This window comes from Cetorhinus maximus, chromosome 25 (assembly GCF_964194155.1).
Source record: "Cetorhinus maximus chromosome 25, sCetMax3.hap1.1, whole genome shotgun sequence".
Lineage (NCBI taxonomy): Eukaryota > Metazoa > Chordata > Chondrichthyes > Lamniformes > Cetorhinidae > Cetorhinus > Cetorhinus maximus.
Genome location: NC_135903.1, coordinates 36,483,019 through 36,496,941, shown reverse-complemented (window position 1 = coordinate 36,496,941; position 13,923 = coordinate 36,483,019). Strand labels below are relative to the sequence as shown.

At 41.5% G+C, this 13,923-nt stretch overlaps 1 protein-coding gene across 1 annotated transcript in view; it reads left to right on the top strand.

The window, feature by feature from the left end:
- Nucleotides 1-13,597, top strand: part of LOC144668059 (26S proteasome non-ATPase regulatory subunit 11) — a 100,444-nt gene extending 86,847 nt beyond the window's left edge. The window contains exon 14 of the mRNA XM_078529819.1: nt 13,097-13,597. The gene's annotated coding sequence lies outside the window, so the exon portion shown is untranslated. The remainder of the gene's footprint in view (nt 1-13,096) is intronic.
- Nucleotides 13,598-13,923: the final 326 nt, after the last annotated feature.

Below are 13,923 nucleotides of genomic sequence, written 5' to 3'. Positions count from 1 at the left end.
TAAATGCGAGAAATGGGTTGGACACAGTGAGGGCCAGTCATCCACAGTGGGGCAGAATCCTCAGCTGTGGAAAAAGAGAGGCATCTTCAGAACAGATGTCATGGAGAAACTGGCAGAATGGAATGGAGCCCTTAAAGGATGCAGGGTGTGAGGAAGTATAGTCAAGGTAGCTGTGGGAGTTGGTGGAATTATGATGGATATTAATAGCCTATCTCCAAAAATGGGGACACAAGTCGAGGAGGGAAAGGGAAGTGATGGACCACATAATGCTGAGAGAAAGGTGGCTATTGGAAGCAAATTTGGAGAAGTTTTCCAGTTCCGGCAAGCGCAGGAAATGGCACTGATAAAGTCGTCAGTGTACTGGAAGAAGAGTTGGGGAGCAGGCCTGAGTTGAACTGGAACAAAAAATGTTCCACATGCCCCACAAATAGGCATAACTTGGGCCTTTGCAGGTACCCATGACAACTCCTTTTTTGGAGGAAGTGAGAGACCACTTAAGGGAGAAATTGTTGATTGAGAGAGCAAGTTCAGCCAGTTGAAGGAGAGTGGTGATGGAGGATGGGGACTGGTTGGGCCCCTCCACTTCTTCCTTGAACAAAACCCTCAGATTATTCTGGTGCAAGATGGAAGTTTAGAGAGATTGGACATCCATAGTGGCAGTTTGGGCCAGGAAACTGGAGATTGTTGAAATGGCATAGGGCTTCAGGAAGAGTCACGGATGTAGGTGAGAAGAGACTGGACAAAGGGAGTAAAAAGTAGAGCACGCTTGCTCTTCACTCCATATGTACAAATACCACTGGTATCCCGGAATTAACATCTCTTAAGTAGTCCGTTAGGATAGAGGGGTTGCAGAGAGGGGGTAACTTGTCTACCCTTCACAGTGGCTTCAGCTCGAGACAATGAGTATTTTGGGGGTGCGCACACACTATTTGTTTCCAGCAAACAGCAATTGAATTGAAGAGGCTGCAATGCTGACAAAGCTAAAAGATTTCATAAAAATATATTAAAACAAAGCCTTTTGTATTATTTTAAACAAGACTCCTGCCCAATTTGTCACAGTAATCGTTTTGTAACTGGGCTCCTGCTTTGATGCTGAGATACATTTTTAGTTCTCCAATAAAGACCAACAGACCATTTTCATACAGGTTGAGTACAGGATTTGAATGATTAAATGTATTGCACTAAGCTCATCCAGGTTACAATATTCTCTTAGTTGAATTTAAAATTTCTGATCATCTTTTTTTCAATGAACTGATCGATTACCTTAATTCCTTCCTCCCCATAAAGCTGCTTACTGACGTGGGCTATAATTCCATGGGTGAGGACAAATTCTCTTACGATTCCCTTCCATTGTGAGTGAGTCCAGAAAGTCGCTTAATGTCTAGAGGCTGGTTCACCAGCAATCATCATCCAAACCCATTTAAGATTACCACATGCACACATATCAAATTAATGTTCAGCTTGAAGGATTTGAAATGTAGTTGTGTGCTACAGGATTAACCCTGCAAAGTTTTATTACTTCCATCGGAAGACCGCTTCACTGTTCATACTGCTAGCCTTTTGGGGTCAAATATTTATCTTCTGAATGCCGTGTACATAACACGCAGGTTTTACAGCATTTTTTAGCTTAGCAGAGAGGAAATTAACCCACATAAAAAGGACAGCTGTCAGTGGAGAGAAAACAGGAGTCAGAATCTCTGCATGTCTTTCCTATTCTCTCTGAAGTAGAGTAGATTCTAATTGCTGTTTAATGAGTGTTGTTTTCTTTTCTTCTCATGTTTTATATGGTATTAAAAATATTTTGATTGTACATTGTTTCCAGTGTTACTGATTGAAATATGGTTAGCGTGGGCCAGCCATATGGCTAGCAAAGACCAATAAAATTCCAAAAGTGGAAACGTGATCTGATAGTTCCCCCATAAACTTCGCCTTCGTTTTGTACTGGCATTAAAAGAGGACACTTATAAAGCAGTTCACTTACTAGTGCTGCACTCATCTCTTGTGATTCAAGTTGCCCAATCCCACATCCTGCCTGCTCTATCTTTCCCTAAACCGGCCTCCAACTGCTTGCTTGGTCCCAATCTACCACCTGTTCACTCAATGCCAGCCTATAAAAGGTAGATTAGCCTTTTATAGGTTTCCTAAATGATGCTATTTGTTCACAGCACTTTTCATTGTGAAACTTTTCAGTGTTTAAAATGGTCACTTTCACCTGTTCATCAGTCTGTTGTTTAATACTAGCCTTTTTGTTCAGAGGTCCCCTGAAGAAATGCTTTTTTTTTCTGAGTGAAATCTAATTTTGTCAGTAATCAAGTTTAATCGGCCAGAAACCAATTACTCTGTCGTTTTCAGAATTCTGTGCTGTTCCACCATAGAAGCATTATTTTGTAGTGCTCACTCTGTAGAATAGCATTCAATATAAAAGGGACCTAAAACGCTTCTACCAGCATGTAAATAGACATGGAGCGGGTTCTATTTAGGGCAAAGATGTTGATGTTTGCTTACAGGCACAGGACAAGGTTAGCTTACTTAATGAGCTCTTTGTATCTGTGTTTACAGAAGAGGAACCGGACAAAATATCGGTAGAAGTGAAGATGATAGAGGCAATGGACAGTGTGAAAATAGAAAAGGAGGTAGCACTGAAAAGGCCAGCTATGCATAGGGCAGATAGGTCACCTGGTCGGGATGGCTTGCATCCCAGGTCGCTAAAGTAAGTAAGTAGTGGTGGAGGTAGCCAAGGCCTTGCCTTAACCTGTCATTCTTGCCTAGATATGAGGGAGGTGCCACAGGATTGGGCCGTGACAAATGTGACGCCTTTAGCCAAGAAAGACAGTAATGAACAACTACAGGCCGGTTAACATAACATCAGTGGTAGATAAGGTTTTGGAATCCATAATCCAGGAATAAAATCAAAAGGCACTTGGAGAGGTTTGACTTAATTAAGCAGGACCAACACGGATTTGTAAAAGGCAGATCATGTTTGACTAATCCAATTGATTTTTTTGAAGTAACATAAGGTTGATGAAGGAAAAGTGGTGGATGTTGTCTATATGGATTTTAAGAAAGCGCTTGACAAAGTACCACATAAAAAGGCTGGTTAACAAAGTTGAGGCTTGCAGAATAAGGGGGTCAGTATCCAGTTAGATAAAAAATTGGCTTACTGACAGAAAGCAGCAACTCGAGGTAGACGTTTGTGTTTCAGACTGGAGGATGGTAAACAGTGGTGTTCCCCAAGGATCAATGTTAGGACCACTGATTTTTTTGCTGTACAAAAATGACTTGGATTTTATAGAGTAAAATTTCAAAATTTGCCAATGATACCAAACTTGGAGGAGTGACAAACATTGAGGATGATATGAATTGCTTGCAACAGGACATAGGCTAGCAGAATAGGCAGGCAAATTGAAAAATGCGAACCTCCTTGAGGTGCAGAGGAGAGTTACCAGAATGATCCCAAAGATGGGCAGATTTTAGTTATGAGGTTAAGTTGGAAAGGCTGGGGTGGTTCTCCTTGGAACAAATGAGACTGAGGGAGATTTGATAGAGATGTGCAAGTTAATGCCAGGCTTGGGTACAGTAGAAAGGGAAAAACTCTTCCATTAGCTGATGGTAGGAGGACTAGGGACATGGGTTTAAGATTTGGAGCAAGAGATGCAGGGGGAATGTGAGGAAGAGCTTTTTTATGCAGTAAGTGGGAATGACCTGGAACACTGCCCACTTTCGAAGCAGAAACAATCCATCATTTCAAAGGGCACTTGAAGGAAATAAACTTGCTACAGGGCTCGAACGGGTGAGTGGGACTGACTAGGTTGCTCTGCAGAGAGCTGGCATGGACTTGATGGGCTGAATGGCCACCTCTCACTGTAAATTATTCTCTCTCCCCCTCCCCCACACACTCGCACACATTATCTCCTTCCCATTCTCTCCCACCCCCAACCACTCTCCTGAACATAACAAAAGTTGGCAACTGATCTGTGCTACCTAATTCCATGACCCAACACTTTTGAGCTCAAATTCTATATAAATATAGAGGCAGGGATTTCCGTAGCCTGATTTAATGCAGTGTCTTGTGTAGCATTCCGTTGGCCATCTCAACTGCCTTGTAGTATATAAATCACATTAGCACTCAGCAGAGCCTTGAAATAAATGAGTTCTATATTTTAATACAACGCTTAATGTACTGTTTTGACAAGTGAGGAAGTTCTCTAAAGTCTTGGCAGGAGTTCAAGGCCGGGCAGTGTTACACAGATTGACTTGGGAGCTTTTCCCAATTTAATCGTTCTTTGAGAGTGAATTTATATGCAAGTTTTGTTGCAACACCAAGAGAGACTTTTTTTGTGGGAAAATTCAACCACAGTAGCGTTCTAAATATAAGTTAGCAAAAAATATTTACTTGTTACTTTGCAGGTAACATCATTTCAGTGCTGATCTGTTTCATAGACATCTGAGAAGGACATTTTGTACTTGCTGTGAATCATTTTGAATATTGTTGAATTTTGACTTGGTTAAAGGTCCTTCACTCTCATCCCATAAATATATCACAACTTTAATACCTTTATTTATAACTAATCTCTCTTTGAGGCATTAGCACCAGTTCAGGACAGAGTAATTATAATGGGGGACTTCAGGTATCCAAATATAGACTGGGATAGAAATAGCACAAAGGGACAAGAGGAGAGAGAGTTCCTGGAATATGTTCAAGATCATTTTCTGCAGCGATATGTTTCCGGCCCAATGAGAGGGCAGGCACGATTGGACCTTGTTCTGAGGAATGAGTTGGCCCAAGTGGATCAAATACCAGTGGGAGAGCATTTAGAGGACAGTGACCATTGTATTATAAGGTTTAAGTTTGCCATGGAAAAGGACAAGAAACAATCAGCAGGGATAATTAATTGGGGGAAAGCCAACTTCGATGGGATGGGAATGCATCTGAGTTAGAATCAAATGTTGGCAGAAAAGACGGTGACTGAACAATAGGCCACCTTCAAAGAAAAAGTATTGCAGGCAATGTCAAAGCATATTCCCTTGAAGGGGAAAGGTCGGACAACTAAATCGAGAGCACCGTGGATGACAGAGATAGAGCTGAAGATGAAAAGGAAGAAGTGCAGATACGACAAATGTCAGGTAGAAAATGCAATGGTGAATCAGGCTGAATATAGAAGGACCATAGTGGAAGTGAAAAATCTAATAAAAGCAAGGAAAGAGCATGAAGAGAGACTGACAGGTAATATGAAAGGGAATCCCAAGGCCTTCTACAAGTATATAAATAATAAAAGGGTGGCAAAAGAAAGAGTAGAGCTGATTAGGGATAAAAAAAAGGGGACTTGTGCATGGAGGAAGGAGAAGTAGTAGAGGTATTAAACAAGCACTTTGCATCTGTCTTTACAAAGGAAGTTGCTACCCATGCTGAGGTGAGAGAGGAGGTAACTGGTACACTAGAAGAAGTTACAATTGAGAAGGAGATGTTAGAAAGGCTATCTACTTAAAATTGATAAGGTACCAGAACCGGATGAGATGCATCCAAGGGTACTGAGGGAAGTGAGAGTGGAAATTGCAGAGGCACTAGTGATAATCTTCCAATCTTCCTTAGACACAGGGGTAATGCCAGAGGAATAGAAACTTATAAAATTCTAAGGACTAGACAGGGTAGATGCAGGAAGGATGTTCCCGATGGTGCGGGAGCCCAGAACCAGGGGTCACAGTCTGAGGATACGGGGTAGTCCATTTAGGACTGCGATGAGAAATTTCTTCACCCAGAGAGTGGTGAGCCTGCGGAATTCGCTACCACAGAAAGTAGTTGAGGCTAAAACATTGTATGTTTTTAAGAAGGAGTTACATATATCTCTTGGGGCAAAAGGGATCAAAGGATATGGGAAGAAAGCGGGAGCAGGCTATTGAGTTAGATGATCAACCATGATCATAATGAATGGTGGAGCAGGCTCGAAGGGCCAAATGGCCTACTCCTATTTTCTATGTTTCTATGTTTATGTGAATGGAGAATTGCAAATGTTACACCCTTGTTCAAAAAAGGGCGCAAGGGTAAAGCTGGCAACTACAGACCAGTCAGACTGACTTCAGTGGTAGGGAAACTTCTGGAAACTATAGTTTGGGACAAAATCATTAGTCACTTAGATAAGTGCAGGATAATTAAGGAAAGCCAGCATGGATTCATTAATGGAAAATCATGGTTAACTAACTTGCTGGAGTCTTTTGAGGAGTTAACAGAGAAGGTTGAAAAGGGCAACACTGTTGCTGCGATGTACATGGATTTTCAAAAGGTGTTTGATACAGTGGCTCACAATATGAGAGCAAAATTCTAGCTCATGAAATGCAAGGGAAAGTAGGCATTCAGATAAGAAATTGTCTGAGTGACAGGAAACAGTAGTGATTAATGGCTGTTTTTCGGATTGGAGGAAGGTTTGTAGTGGAGTTCCTCGGGTCAGTGTTAGGAATCTTTCTCTTCCTGATATATATTAATGACCCAGACTGCAGTGTTCAGGACAGTATTTCAAAATTTGCAGATGATAAAAAGATTGGAAATGTCAGCTATGAAGAGGGTAGTCTTGAACCAAAGGACATAGACATGTTGGTGGATTGGGCAGACAAGTGGCAGATGAAGTTCAATGCAGAGAAGTGTGAGGTGAATCATTTTGGCAGGAAGAATATGGGGAGACAGTATAAAATAAAGGGAGAAACTAAAGGATGTGCAGAAACAGAGGGACCTCGTATATGTACATAAGTCATTGAAGATGGGGCATGCTGAGGGAGCAGTTAATAAAGCATATAGCATCTTGGGCTTTATTAATAAGGGCATTGAGTACAAGAGTAAGGAGGTCATGTTGAACTTGTATAAGACACTGGCTAGTCCTCATCTGGAGTACTGTGTCTAGTTCTGGGCGCCATACTTAAGGATGTGAAGGCATTGGAGAGGGGACATAGATTCACAAGAATGATTCCAAGGATAAAGGACTGCAGCTATGAGGATAGATTGGAGAGGTTGGGACTGTTTTCCTTGGAGAAAGGAAGGCTGAGCGGAGACTTGATTGAGATATTCAAGATCCTGCGGGGTATGGGCAGGGTAAATAGTGAGAAACTGTTCCCACTCAAGACACCAAGAACTAGAGGGCACAGATTCAAAATAATTGGCAAGAGGAGTAAAAGTGGTGAGAGGAAAAATGTTTTCACCCAAAAGGTGGTTGGAGCCTGGAACAAACTTCTGAGAGGGTGGTGGAGACAGGTTCGATCGAGGTATTCAAAAGGGAATTGGATTGCTATCTGAAAAGAGAGAATGTGCAGAATTTAGATGTTTCAGGCAGGATAGAGAGGGATGTAGAAGAGGTGGGGGAGTTGCACTGCTGGTTAAGGTGAATATCACAGCTGTAAGACAGGAGGACACCTCGGTGGGCTCATGCAGCGAGGCAATATGGGTAGAGCTCTGGAATAGGAAGGATGCAGTCACAATGTTGGGGGTTTACTATAGGCCTCCCAATTCCCGGCGGGAGATTGAGGAACAGTTATGTAGGCAGATTTTGGAAAGATGTAAAAGCAATAGAGTTGTTGTGGGTGATTTTAACTTTCCCTATATTGACTGGGAATCACTTAGTGCTAGGGGTTTGGATGGTGCAGAATTTGTAAGGTGCATCCAGGAGGGCTTCCTGACACAATATGTAAATAGTCCAACTAGGGAAGGGGCAATACTGGATCTGGTATTAGGGAATGAACCCGGCCAGGTGGTGGAAGTTTCAGTAGGGGGGCATTTCGGGAGAAGTGACCATAATTCAGTAAGTTTCAAGGTACTGGTGGATAAGGATAACAGGAGTCCTCGGGTTAAGGTGCTTAATTGGGGGAAGGCTAATTATAACAATTTTAGGCAGGAACTGAGGAATCTAGACTGGAGGCGGATGTTTGAGGGCAAATCAACAACTGACATGGCTTTCAAACGTCATTTGATAAGAATCCAGGACCGGCATGTTCCTGCTAGTAAGCATGACAAGTTTCAGGAACCTTGGATAACGAAGGATATTGTGAGATTAGTCAAAAAGAAAAGGGAAGCATTCGTAAGGGCTAGAAGGCTGGGAACAGATGAAGCCCGTGAAGAATATAAAGAAAGTAGGAAGAAACTTAAGCAAGGAGTCAAGAGGGCTAAAAGGGGTCATGAAAAGTCACTGCCAACCAGGATTAAGGAAAATCCCAAGGCCTTTTATACATATGTAAAAAGCAAGAGGGTAGCCAGGGAAAGGGTAGGCCCACTCAGGGTCAGAGGTGGGAATCTTTGTGTGGAGCCAGAAGAAATGGGAGAGATACTAAATGAATACTTCTCATCAGTAGTCACCAAAGAGAAGGACTTGGCGGTCGATTTGTCTAGGGAAGAGTGTGTAGATAGCCTGGATCATGTTGAGATCAAAAAAGAGGGGGTGTTAGGCGTCTTGAAGAATATTAAGGTGGATAAGTCCCCAGGGCCAGATGAGATTACTGAGGGAGGTAAGGGAGGAGATTGCTGGGGCCTTGACAGAAATCTTTGTATCCTCACTGGCTACAGGTGAGGTCCCAGAGAACTGTGGAATGGCCAATGTTGTTCCATTGTTTAAGAAGGGGAGCAGGGATAATCCAGGAAATTACAGGCCAGTGAGCCTTACATCAGTGGTAGGGAAATTGGAAAAGATTCTTCATGACAGAATTTACTACCATTTGGAAGCAAATGGGCGTATTAGTGAGAGGCAGCATGGTTTTGTGAAGGGGAGGTCGTGTCTCACTAACTTGATCGAGTTTTTTGAGGAAGTGATAAAGATGATTGATGGAAGGGCAGTGGATGTTATATACATGGATTTCAGTAAGGCCTTTGACAAGGTCCCTCATGGCAGACTAGTACAGAAGGTAAAGTCACACGGGATCAGAGGTGAGCTGGCAAGATGGATATAGAATTGGCTTGGTCATAGAAGACAGAGGGTAGCAGTGGAAGGGTGCTTTTCTGAATAGAGAGCTGTGACTAGTGGAGTTCCGCAGGGATCAGTGCTGGGACCTTTGCTGTTTGTGGTATACATAAATGATTTGGAGGAAAATGTAACTGGGCTAATTAGTAAGTTTGCAGACGGCACTAACGTTGGAGGAGTTGCAGATAGTGAAGAGGATTGTCAAAGGATACGACGGGATATAGTTCGGTTGGAGACTTGGGCGGAGAAATGGCAGGTGGAGTTTAATCAGGACAAATGCGAGGTAATGCATTTTGGAAGGTCTAATACAGGCAGGAATTATACAGTAAATGGCAGAACCCTTAAGTGCATTGACGGGCAGAGGGACCTGGGTCTACAGGTCCACTGAAAGTGGCAACGCAGTTGGATAAGATGGTCGGGAAGGCATATGGCATGCTTGCCTTCATTGGCAGGGGTATTGAGTATAAAAGCTGGGAAGTCATGCTGCAGCTGTATAGAACTTTGGTTAGGCCACACTTGGAATATTGCGTGCAATTCTGGTCGCCACGTTACCAGAAGGATATGGAGGCGTTGGAGAGGGTGCAGAGGAGGTTTACCAGGATGCTGCCTGGTCTGGAGGTTATTAGCTATGAGGAGAGGTTGGAGAAACTCTGATTGTTCTCACTAGAGCGATGGAGATCGAGGGGCGACTTGACAGAAGTTTACAAAATTATGAGTGGCATGGACAGAGTTGATAGTCAGAAGCTTTTTCCCAGGGTGGAAGAGTCAATTACTAGGGGACATAGATTTAAGGTGAGAGGAGAAAACTATAGAGGAGATGTGCGGGGCAAGTTTTTTATGCAGAGGGTAGAGAGTGTCTGGAATTCGCTGCCAGAGGAGGTGGTGGAAGCAGGTACGATAGTGGTGTGTAAGCGGCAGCTCGACAAATACATGAATAGAATGGGAATAGAGGGATACGGACTCCAGAAGTGCAAAATGTTTTAGTTGACAGGCAATATGATCGGCGCAGGCTTGTAGGGCCGAAGGGCCTGTTCCTGTGCTGTACTTTTCTTTGTTCTTTGTCTTTGTTCTTTATTACGGCAGGAGTGGGAGTAGATAGAATGTTCTTTGAGAGCCAGTGCATATTCGATGGACCGAATGGCCTACTGCACTGTAAGAATTCTGAGAAGGATCGCAGCTGTTTTCCATCTTTTTACACACGTTTGGAAAGTTGTACTGCTTTGAAGTTCTAACCTAGTTCAGTGAAAGGTGAATTTAAACATGTATGTAGCCCACTGTCAAATCACAACGAATGCAGATGAGCAGTAAATGTTGGTTTGGAATATTCTGTGCCACATGAACCTCCTTCCACACTTCATCTAGCTCAATCAATGTATCCTCCTATTCCTTTCTCCCTCAGGTATTTATCTAATTTCCCCTTAATTGACCCTGTGCTAGTCATGGTCTCTTCTGCAAGTGGAAACATTGTGTCTGTCCTATCAAACCCTTCCATAATCTTGAAGACCTCTTATCATGTCACCCCTCAATCTTTTCTTGTCTAGAGAAAATAGCCCCAGCCTATTCAATCTTTCCTGATAGTTCTAACCTTTCAGTTCTGGTATCATTCTAGTAATATTTTTGTACCTTCCCCAGTACCCTATATCCTTTATAATATACAGACCAGACCTGTACAAAATACTTCAAATGTGGCTCATCTTAAGGTTCTATAAAAGTGGAACATAATTTTTGTGTTTTTTAGTTTTATCCCTCAAGAAATTAACCAGTGCTTTATTAACCTGGACCATTACTTCTGGTAATCTATGCATCTGTTCCTCTACCACTTTAATACACTCATTTTCCAAAGAGTATGTAGCCTCCTCTGTATTCTAAGCAAAATGTACCACCTGGCACTTAGCTATATTGAAGTTTATTTGCTAATTACATACCCATTTTGCAAGTTTATTAATGTTTTCCTGCAGCCCTCCAATGCTAACTACAAACCTGTAATCTGGTGTAATTCACAAATTTTGAAATTGTATTTTCAGTTCTCAAGTCCAGATCAGTGGTCCCAGCTAGTGTTTCTGAAATATAATTTCCCACCTTTTGGGCAGTCTGAGTAACAACCTTTAACCCCCTACTCTCTCATTTCGTAGCCAGCTTGTATCCGTCTTGCGACTTGTACCTTGATTCCTCATGTTCTGACCATTGTCATGTGTCCACTGTGTACCTTATCGAAGGCTTTTGGAAATCCAAGTGTATTTATTGTGTCTGCTGTATTACCCTTATCCACACTTTCTGTTACTACCTTGAAGATTTTGGTAAGGCTGATCAAACATGATTTTCCCTTTTGAAAGCCATGCTGACTACTCTTCATTATATTTTCAGTTTCTAGATGTTTTCCTATTGCACCTTTGACCATTGCCTGAATTACTCATTGTGTAATAAATGCCTTCGATTCACACAGCTTAAGTTATTCACCAGCAAAGGCAAGTTATTTCTTTGGATTCTTGTGTCATTGGATGTACAGAGCACAGATAGTTAGCACCCTAGATGACTAACTTGTCATCTCATTATTGTTACAATGAGAATATTCCATGTGATGTTATGGGGTGGAAGACTACCTCCTCTGACTCTCATTCCACTTTGCTGGAGTTAGGTGGGGCCTTGGGTCTATTTTACTGTTCCAGTTTAGCATTAGTGCAAACCCCAAATCTCTTAATTCTGACTTGAATTAGATGTGTGAATGCTGTTTCTGGACACTTGTGTATTTTAAACAAGTAAGACTTTAGGTTTGAAAAATGCATGAGACACAGTCATCAATGATACTTAATGAATGATATAGAAGGGGCATTCACTTTGTGTACCATAGTTTATCCATGCCCATAATACTAAATTTAAACTGTTGCAAAAAAATGTAATGCTTCAGTTAAGTTCTGTTTTGTTTATGGAGCAAATTGCTTTGTTTAGACAATTTCAAATTTTATTTTGAAATTGAGAATTTACAATGATAGTTAATTGTATTTTTCATAACATTTTGATCCTTCTTTTGAAAAGCAGCATTCTGTTTATGGCCTTATTAATTGTACAGTTTTTGTTCACATGGTAATTAAGAACGAAAATGATTGATAAAAGTGATACCAAAAAAAGTCACCTAGTTATTTTGTTGATAGAACATTTAAGCCTGAAAATTATTTACAGCACTTTGAAGTAAAGAGTAATGACCAAGAGTTTGGTGTGTTTCCTTGAGAGATTTTGCCTTTAGTGCAGAAGGTTACAGCAGAGTCTTGGAGATTAGGTTTTCAGGTCAGCCTAAAGGATTTGTGCACCATAGAGTCATCTGGCAGCATTTTCATTCGAACTTAAATTTCCATTATCAGTAGAATTCAGCAGTTATTTTGGTGAGAACAGGAATGGGATGGTCAGCCTGTTGAGCTCGTTCCACTATTTAATTAGATCATGGCTGATCTCTCAGCTTTGACCTGACTTTCTTTGATATTATTTGAGAACCTTGCTCAGCAAAAACCTCTCAATCCCTGACTTGAAAATTTCAATTGAATCAGCATCAGTCATTTGAAGGGTGCAAGTGCCAGATTTCCACTACCTTTTGGTTGAGATAAGTGCTTCCTGATTTGCCTCCTAAACGGTCCAACTCTAATTTTAAGATATGTCCTCCTGTCCTGGATTCCTCTCCCACAGAAAGTTTCTCTGTCTACTCTAATTAACCCCTTTATCACTTTTGATTATATCATCTCTCAACCTTCTAAAATCAAAGGAATACAAGCCCAGTTTATATAACATGCTGTCATAATTTAACCCCTTTACTCCCAGGTATCATTCTGGTGTGCCCAGACTCTATCCCTTCCATGGCTAGTATATCTTTTCTGAAGTTCTAAAGGGACGGTCGGGTAGAAGATGTTGTCCATATTCACCTAGCAGTTTGTTGGGCACATTATCCCTGTGGCTGTTATAATGGCTAACGGACCAAATGACAGCCTCCTTGTGTATTGTATCAACAAATCTTTGGTGATGGCAAGGATGATTTATCTCCTTTTTCCCTTTGAGAGCTGTGCTATGTGCTCAAGTAGACTTTTCTTTAACTATAAAGTCTTTAAACATTTCAGCTTTATCAGCCTGGCTTTTATTCAGTTCTATTGATGCATATTTAGCTGTTTGTTTTCCTCCTACAGAGAGCAACTGTGTTCCAGAGAGTTGGACTGTGTGACAGAAGAGAACAGAGCTTGGAGAAATGCTAGGATTTTTTCAGTGTGTCCTACTTTCAGTCTGAAAGTTTTTAAATCCCTCGTCAAACTCATTCTGTTCAGAACAAGTTTGTTCCGGTTTGATGTAGCCTTTACCCAGCAGGTTATCAGGGGATGGTATGACATTTTTTTAAATCCTTTGTCATATTTTGTCCTGCTCTTCATTCTATTGAGGGTTTAACCAAACTCTCGCTTTGTTATATCCAGAGGTTTTTGGTTGACCGTTGACCCATGCTGTCTCTGGACCTGGCTGACATCACACTGCTTTTGACCTGACTTGTTTTCCAACAGTTTCCTACACATGCCGTCGCTGTTTTGGTTCTTGCCATCAATATCAAATGTACAAACGGTTCTTGCTAACCAACAATTATCAGGTATATCTGATGTTCAGATGAGTTCATAAATAAAGAAGAAAACATTTTTTTTCAAGGTGTGATGTGTGCTTTTTTCATTTTTAGATTTATAAATTAGTTTTGAGGGGGAAAAAAAACTTGTGCAAAAGACTGTGTAGATTGACTGTTGGAATTCATAGGCACCAAAGAACCTTATTTTGGCTTCCCCACAGGTGTTTGAATATTTTGAATGAGTCATCCATAGTGTGCATATTTTCTGCTTTATTTGTGTACATCTTTAGGGGGCGGAGAAGGAAGAAAGTCTTAGGCCGAATTTTTGCCAAGTTTGAGGACTCCGAAGCTCTTTTAAAAATGGCAGATGGGAACCAATTCCGGCATTTCAGTCCCTGACCTCACTTCTGG